The 8776-nt window shown below is 41.3% G+C and overlaps 1 protein-coding gene and 1 pseudogene across 5 annotated transcripts in view; both read left to right on the top strand.

The window, feature by feature from the left end:
- Nucleotides 1-4906: 4906 nt before the first annotated feature.
- On the top strand, nt 4907-6568 carry LOC109460541 (small COPII coat GTPase SAR1B pseudogene; annotated as a pseudogene).
- Nucleotides 6569-7233: 665 nt separating this feature from the next.
- AFF4 (ALF transcription elongation factor 4) overlaps nt 7234-8776 on the top strand; it is a 73180-nt gene continuing 71637 nt past the window's right edge. For 2 of the 5 annotated variants that reach the window (XM_019756075.3, XM_074313506.2), the window contains exon 1: nt 7234-7938. The gene's annotated coding sequence lies outside the window, so the exon portion shown is untranslated. The remainder of the gene's footprint in view (nt 7939-8776) is intronic. The other 3 variants (XM_019756072.3, XM_019756073.3, XM_019756074.3) reach the window with 2 other exon arrangements.

Raw genomic sequence — 8776 nt, 5'->3', positions numbered from 1 at the left:
CTGCGCCCCCTGCAACTAAAGATTGAAAACGGTGACTGGACTTGGAGCTGAGCTGCACCCTCCACAACTAGATTGAAAGACAACGACTTGGAGCTGATGGGTCCTGGAGAAACACACTGTTCCCCAATAAAAGAAAAAAGAAAAAAAAGAGCAGTCAGTTAAAACAAGGTGATATCAACTGGTTTTCTTGACTCTTTTTTATAATAGCTTCTGGAGATATAATTAACACAATACAATTCACCCATTTTAAGTGTACAATTCAGAGTTGTGCAACATTATCAGAATCAATTTTACAACATTTTTATCATCCCCAAAAGAAACCCTACACCCATTAGCAGTAATTATCCATTTCCTCCGCAACCACCCCTCCTTAGGTAACCACTAATCTCTATCTCTATAGATTGGCCTACTGTGGACATTTCATATAAATGTCCTTTGTGACTCACTTCTTGCACTCAGCATAATGTTTTCAAGGTTCACCTATAGTATAATATGTATTAGTATTTCATTTTTTTAATTGCCAAATAATATTTTATTGTATGGACATACGACAGTGTTTATTCATTTATCAGGTGAATATTTGGTTTCTTTTCCATCTTTTGGCTATTATGAATAATGTTGCTATGAACATTTGTATACAAGTTTTTGTGTTGATCCATGTTTTATTTCTCTTGGAATGGAATTTCTGGATCATATGGTAACATTATGTCTAACCTTTGAGGAACTGACAGTTTTCCAAAGCAGCTGTACCATTTTATAGTCCTACCAGCAATCTATATGTTCCAATTTCTTCCGTCTTACCAACACTTGTAATTATCTGTCATTTTGATTATAGCCATCCTAGTGAGAGTAAAGGGCTATTTCATTGTGGTTTTGATTTACATTTCCTTATGGCCAATGATGTTGAGCATCTTTTCGTGTGCTTATTGGCTATTTGTATATCTTCTTCAGAGAGCTGTCTATTCAGATCTGCTCATTTTTAAAAACCTGGGTATTTGTCTTTTCACTTTCTTGATTGCCCTCAAGAGCACAAAAGTTTTTAATTTGAATGAAACACACTTTATTATTATTTTGTTGTTGTTGTTGCTTGCACTTTTGGTGTCATATCTAATAAACAATTGCCTAATTCAGGTATTGAAATTTTATGTCTATATTTTTAAAAGAGGTTTATAGATTTAGCTCTTATAATTAGGTCTTTGGTTCATTGTGAGTTAATTTTTGTGCATTGTGTAAAGTAGGGGTCCAACTTCGTTCTTTTGCATATGGATAGCCAGTTGTCCCAGCACCTTTGGTTAAAAAGCTTGTTTTACAATTTAATTGTCTTAGAATCTTTGTTAAAAATCAACTGACCATAAATATAAGGGTTTATTTCTAGACTCTCAATTCTATTCCATTAATCTACACGTCCTTGACTCTTGGATGGATGTTACCATTACTGTTCAGTTGTTTTTTCAAGGAATCAGTGTGGCATTCGAAGTTATTGAAAAATTAGCCTCTGAAAATAGTCTGTGTGGGACAACTACATGTGAGAATATTTTCAAAGAAGTTGAGAAAACACTAATTCATTGTAACCTGAAGTTGAGTCCGGTCCGATGTGTTACATTTGATGGTAGTACCAACATGTGTGGAGCAGGAAAAGCTTAGTTGGACTGATTTACAAAGCTTTTGACAATGTAAGGTGTTTAAAGCCTGTAGAAAATATTTGAATTTATTATATGTTATTGAACCAACAATGTGAACAGTGAACTTCATTGTTCTTCTGAAGTTCCAGGAATTTTTTTTCAGAAATAAATTCTAATATCCTGATTTGCTCTACCACACAGCATGGCTTAGTATGGGTAAAGTATTATTGTAATTGTTTAAGCTTAGGGCTGAGATGGAAATTTTAAAAATTGTGGTAAAATACATATAACATAAATTTTAACACCTTAACCATCTTTAAGCATACAGTTCCGTGGTATTAAGTATGTTCATATTGTGTTGTGCAACCATCACCACCATCACCACCATCTATCTCCAAAACTTGTTTCATCTTGCAAAACTGAAACTCTATACCCATTAAACAATAATTCTCCTTCCTCCTCTCTCCCCAGCCCCTACCAACCACCATTGTACTTTCTGTCTATATGAATTTGACTATCCTTTGTACCTTATTAAGTGGAATCATACAGTATTTGTCTCTTTGTGACTGGCGTATTTCACTTAGCATAATATCCCCAGGTTCATCCATATTGTAACATGTGCCAAAATTTTCTTCCTTTTTAGGGTTGAATAATATTCTGTTGTACGAATATACTACATTTTGGTTATCCATTGATCCACTGATGGACATTTGACTTGCTTCCACCTTTTCCCTATAGTGAATAATGTTAAGTTAGACATTTTTGTGAAGGAGAACTTCCCTCAACTACTGTTGAACACTAAATGGTTTGGAATTTAGCTTTTACTAAAGACTCAATAATGCCTCTTAATGAGTTCAAACTAAAATAACAAGGCAAACTTGTTTACATGTGAAACTTTTACTGCAGTAAAGTCATTTCAGCACCAATAACTTTTTTGAATTATAACATCAAATTGCTTTAAATACTTCCTGTACTGTTAAAAGTTACAAGAAGTAAAATGTCCATTACCACACAAATATGCAGCATATATATTTTCTGAGCTCAAACTATACAGTACCTACAGCATTTTTTGGACTTCACTTCAAATGGAAAGAAAATTTTCATATTTCAAAATCCATTTAACAATATAACCGAGGCTCTCTCACTCAATCTTCAACTGGAGGTGATTAATCTGCAGTGTAATGATATGTCCTAAGACATATATCAAGAGAAGAATCTAATAAAATTCTGTAAATTTCTTCAAAGCAATGAATATTTTTTACTAATATCACATGCCAGTGGATTAGTATCAGTGTTTCCCAGTACCTATCTGTGTGAAAAGATGTTTTCAAAAACATTTCATTACAGATCAACATTAACAGAATATTTGAAATCACCCTTTTTTTTCCCTTCAGGTTATTGATTTGATACTTGTGCTTCTTTCTTTCTTTTTTTTAAAAATTTTATTGGGTAACAGTGTGTTTTTTCCGGGACCCATCAGCTCCAAGGCAAATTGTTGTCCTTCAATCTAGTTGTGGAGAGCACAGCTCAGTTCCAAGTCCAGTTGCAGTTTTCAATCTTAGTTGCAGGGGGCACAGCCCACCATCCCACGTAGGAATCGAACCACAACCTTATTGTTAAGAGCTCGCGCTCTAAACAACTGAGCTAACTGGCTGCCCCTCAAAATCACTTTTGAATTCTAGGTAAATGAAATGTTATCCCCATTCTCCATCAAAAAAAGAAAAATTATTATTCTCATTACTAGACTTGAATTACAAAACTTACTTAATTACTGTATTTTGGATTTCACCACAAATTTATGGAAAAAATATAAAATCTATTGTTATGTACCTACATGAAACCCTTGATTTTGCCACTTGTTCTACAAAGACTAAAATATTTACTATCTGGTCTTTACAGAAAAAAACTTTGCCAACCCTGGAGAGAAAGAAAGAAAAAAGCTGAAGACCAAGTCTTAGGACATCTCAATTCAGAAGTCAGGAAAGGGTAAAGGATCTTCTGCAATAGAAACCAGAAAGCAGCAGCCAAGAACGTGGGAGGGAAACTCGGAGAGCTTGGCATCTCAAAAACCAAGAGAAGAAAGTGTTTCAAACAAGAGAGAATGGTCAACTGCATTAAATGCCGCTAAGATAAAAAGATTCAACTTTTGTATTTGGCAGTGTGGGAAATGTTGGTGATCTCGGTGAGTGATTTCAGTGGCATAGTGATAGCTGACAAGACAGAGAGGAAAAGGTTGAAAAGATTAAATAATGCATCTAAAGTGTTTAATGTCGTGCCTGGCACACAGTATGTACAGTAATTATCATTGAAGCAGATGCTATTGGTGCCCCACTCATATCGCATCACTGCTACCATTTCAGTAAAATCAGTCTGACTTCATCTGTGAAGATGTTCCTGATTTTATTTGCCTGAGAGCTTTAGCTTTCTTTGGCTGCTGGAGTCTGCTTTGCTTACATGCAACAGGCTGGAGCTGCTGGGGAATTAACATCCCCAGGAGCAGCCCTCAATAGTGGGCCCTAGACAGTTATCAACAGGAGTAGTAGTATAAATACTCCAGCTCCCTTGCCTCTCAGATGGGGTAACTCTGAAATACGGCTTTGTGTTCTCCGGTTTTCCTCAGAGCTCCCCAGCAGGATTAAGAATGGCAAAACCTGGCACTTAAGCAAGTGGAAACAACTACTCCCTGAAATATGATTCAAAATCATGACACTCCAAGTAACAGTGAAGATTTGGAGTGATCATGGCCCCAGGTGTTAATGGGCTCCAGCTCCTGCTGAAGAAAGACTATAAGGTAGGATACTGAGAATTGAAACCACCTACATCCACAGAGATTACAGTCAACACGAACATAATTTTATTATTTCATTGTCATCTTCCACATAACTACTATTCCAGGAACATTTTGACCAAGAAGAGAAAAATTGTAAGTACCTTTATTATTCACTTCAGGAATTTCTCAAAATCCCATTTAAATGAACACTGAACTACTCAATTTTTCAAAGGCAACTTTAAATGCTGTGTAGTAAGCAGGATAATGCCCCCCTCCACCCAAGAACTCTATGTACTTACTAATCCCTGGGACCTTTAAATATGCTATGTTACATGGCAAAGGGGAATTAAGGTGGCAGATGGAATTAAGGTTGCTAATTTATTTGACCTTAAAATGGGGAGATGATCCTGAATTATCTAAATTGGCACACAGTGATCACAAGGGTCCTCAAGAAGGAGGGAGGCAGAATAGGTCAGAATGATATGATTTAAGAAGGACTCAACCAGACTTTGCTGACTTTGAAGATGAAGGAAGGGCACAGCCAAGGAACATGGGCAGCCTCTAGAACTGGAAAAGGCAAGTTCTAGAGCCTTCAGAAAGGAATAGCCTTGTCAACACCTCCATCTTTATCATGGAGACCTGGTCAGACTTCTGACTTACGGAATTGTAAAGTGATAAATTTGTGTTTTAAGTCCCTAATGGTGCTAATTTGGTATAGCAGCAATAGAAAACTAAGATATTCTCCAAGACTCTTTAAAACCCTTATCTTGCTGTGTCCACTAACCCTACCCTATTATATCATGATTGTTAACCAATCCTAACCAAGTCCCCTGAATTGAGAAGTTCTCTTAAACCAGGCCTGTAAACCTTTTAAATTTCCCAACTTCCCCCTTGGAAACGCCAATGAGATTGTCAAGGTACTGGTCTGTCTTACCAGTAAAATAAGCGTGGTAGCCATCACACTTTGCAGTTCGGTCTCAGAGGGTGTAAGGCCGACAAACATCAAGCAAGGAATTGCGTTCTCTCCAATCACTGACCCTACAAGATTTGGGTATGTCCTTCATATTTGACTGGATTTACAGTGGTTTCAGCAGTGTGCTACAGTTTTTTAAAATTATATAAGAAAACTGGCAAATTGGTATTTCTTGGATTGGATAATGCTGGAAAAACAACATTGCTACACGATGACAGACTTGGACATGTCCCAACGTTACATCCCACCTCAGAAGAACTAACCCTTGCTGGCATGACCTTTACAACTTTCAATCTGGGTGGACGTGTTCAAGCTCGAAGAGTGTGGAAACCCTACCTTTCTGCTATCAATGGCATTGTATTTTTGGTGGATTGTGCAGACCATGAAAGGTTGTTAGAATCAAAAGAACTTGATTCATTAATGACCGATGAAACCATTGCTAATGTTCCTATACTGATTCTTGGGAATAAGATCGACAGACCTGAAGCCATCAGTGAGGAGAGGTTATGAGAGATGTTTGGTTTATATGGTTACACAACAGGAAAGAGCAGTGTATCTCTGAAAGAACCAAATGCCCTGACCTTAGAAGTTTTCATGTGCAGCGTGCTCAAAAGGCAAGGTTACGGAGAAGGCTTCCGCTGGATGACACAGTACATCGATTAACACCAGCCTGTGTCGGGCCCAGGTCTCGCCACTCAGGCCTACTCAGAGATTTGATTGCTGAACATGCATAACTTGAATTCAATAGACTTTTGTTGGCTAGAAAACAGAGGTTTTTTAGATTATTAATATTATATCAACTTATTTTGAGTGAGAATTGAAAAGTGATTCAAGTAACTTTATCACAATATTAGCTTTCTAATTCCATATAGTTTTTAGTTTATAATCTGACATTACCCCCAGCACCGTTTATGAAGAGCAGCTTTCCAGCAGCGCATTTGAAGCACTTTTTAACAACATGAAACCACAAATATAAACCATAATTGAAAGCTCATCATGTTAAATTTTTATGTTTATTTTTTTGGAACTAATTTTTAAGTTTTAGGTATGTCCACCTATCTTAAGTGTACCGTTCATAGTTTATTGATGATTGCATGATTCCTTACAGTTTTCAATGTTTTTTCTTATGCAAACGTTATGCAATAAAACAAACCCTCATGTTTGGAAAAAAACGAATTAAAAAAAAGAAAATTATACTTCTATTGATGCCACTGAATTACAAGCTTTTAGGGCTGATAGAAACGTTTTAATATCACATTTCTTATAATAGTTTTTTACAAAGTTCCTCAAAACCCTTGAATTTTATTAAAAGCAATCTTTAACATGTTTGCTTCACAATTAGTAGAAAGTAAAAAAAAAAAAAGTTCAGAAAGCTCCTTCCATAGAAACAAAACAGTAAGAGGCAGTAGATTATGAAGTGTTTCTCAAATGATGAACCAGAGGTATTATCTCTGGACAATTACTGTACTGGGTTCTATGAGACCTTTGAAAATCCCGTCTAGTCTATAACTATTATTTTTCCTCTCAAATTATAGCTTGCCCTGACTGGCAGGATGGTAAGAGGGGAAGGAAAGTGTTCAAAACAATATCCTGAAGAAAAGGATTAGTGGCAGAAAATGTTTAGATGACGAAGATAAAAAAGGCTGGCTTGGCCTTCTGAGAGAAGCTGAAGCGAGGTTCTCAGCAGCCTCCTGCCGAAAGTCCCCTCAGACGGCCTTTTCCGCCGGACCAGCCGGGGGCCGATGGCCTCTGGGCTTCAGCGTCAGCACCGGAAGCAGGTCTCAGGGGCTTCTGAGGCGTAGACGGCTTGAGCCCTTCACCTGAGCCCCGGAACCGGTAGATCCGGCTCGGCCCGGCGCCGCCCTCGAACCTCGCTAGCGGCTACGCACAGGAGGGTGCGCGCCGGGATGTGCAGGTCCGGTCCTGCCCGGCCCGCCCTCCTGACGCGGCCGCGGGGCCCGGAGCCTCGGGCCTAGGCCACCCCAGCCGGTGATCGGCCCGCCCGGGATCGTCGGACCTGACAACCGCGCACGTCACCACCCCCGGCGTCACCTCCAGGGACTGCAGCTCCTGCGGCCCGGCACCCCCAGCTTTTCTGACAGGGAGGGGCGCGGCGGCGTCACGTGACGCATCGCCCCCGCCCGGTTCTGGTCACATGGGTGGCGCGGCCGCTGCGTCAGTCACAGTCTTGGCTGCGGGAGTCGTTCCGTCGCCGCCGCCGCCGCCGCCAGCGGACGGGGCGGAGATCCGGGTGCCAGGTCTTCGTCAGCCCGCCCCCACCGCCTCAGTCAGCCGTTCCCGGCTGGGCCAGACCGTCATGGAGCGGGGCGGGACCTCCGCCTGTTCCGTGTGAGGTGCGTCGCCGCCGCCGCCGCCGCCTGCGCTTTTCGAGACCTCCCGCGCCCCCGCCGCTGCCCGGAGGCCCTCGTCCTTGGCAAGCCCGTTCGCCTACCTGCTCCCGCCCCCTCCCGGGCGGGCTCGAATGCGCGTCCCGTGAAGGTGCAGGCCCGGCGCTGCCGCTGCCGCTGCCGCTGCCGGGAGATGGTTCGGGCCTAGCGGAGCCGGGACTGGAGGTGAGAGGCTGACGGGCTGACTGAGGGCCGGGCCGCGGGGGTGGGGGTTGGGGGAGGGGGCGAACGGGGCCCGCCCGTGGGCTCGGTGGGATCCTGCGGGCAGGAGCTGCGCAATGCGCCTTCGCCCCTCATCTTCGCGTTCCACCCCCACATAAATAAATAAATAAGCTAACCCAATCCTAACAAAAATTTCCAGAAATCCATTTTCACCGTTTCTCCTTCCCCCGTTCGTTCCTTAATCTACGTCTTCCCCCAGCGATTCCGTTGACTGTCTTGTTACTTTTTAGTACCCAATTTCAAGTTATTTCCAGTTAAAGAGAAAATAGGCCTAGATTCTGGCTATCATTACCCAACTAGTTCTCGCTTTCCTTCTCGCGATCCTGCGCACGGTTACCCCCCGCCCCCCTGAAAAAAAAAAAAAAAAAAAAGGAAAAATATTCCGCCTTCCACCAGCGAAGGGGGTTAACTAAAAATGGGAATGTGGGGGCGTAATAGTTGAATCCCCCCGGATAACTTCTGAGTCAGCCTATTAACTGATTATCCTGGTAGCTGCTATTTGGACATTGATGTTTAGGCCTTTCCTCCAGCTGCCTGAGCCCGGGGTTAATCTCGTAATTGACGTCAGTGCTTTGTTCCTTCCACTTTGCTGTTCCTTCCACTCTGAGGATGGATCGTGGAATATAGGAGTTCGAGGAGGATTCTTATTGCCGTTTACTTCACAAACGGTATCATTTATAACAAGTTGAAAGGACAAATCTGAAATGCTTGCGTGTGGAGTTCAAACTAAGACGAAGAGTTTGAATTCAGCTTCTTGTAGTCAGTTGCAATTAAGAATTGT

The sequence above is a fragment of the Rhinolophus sinicus genome, chromosome 5 (assembly GCF_057876585.1).
Source record: "Rhinolophus sinicus isolate RSI-liver-muscle chromosome 5, RSI-T2T, whole genome shotgun sequence".
NCBI lineage: Eukaryota > Metazoa > Chordata > Mammalia > Chiroptera > Rhinolophidae > Rhinolophus > Rhinolophus sinicus.
This window is presented reverse-complemented; position numbering and strand designations above follow the sequence as displayed.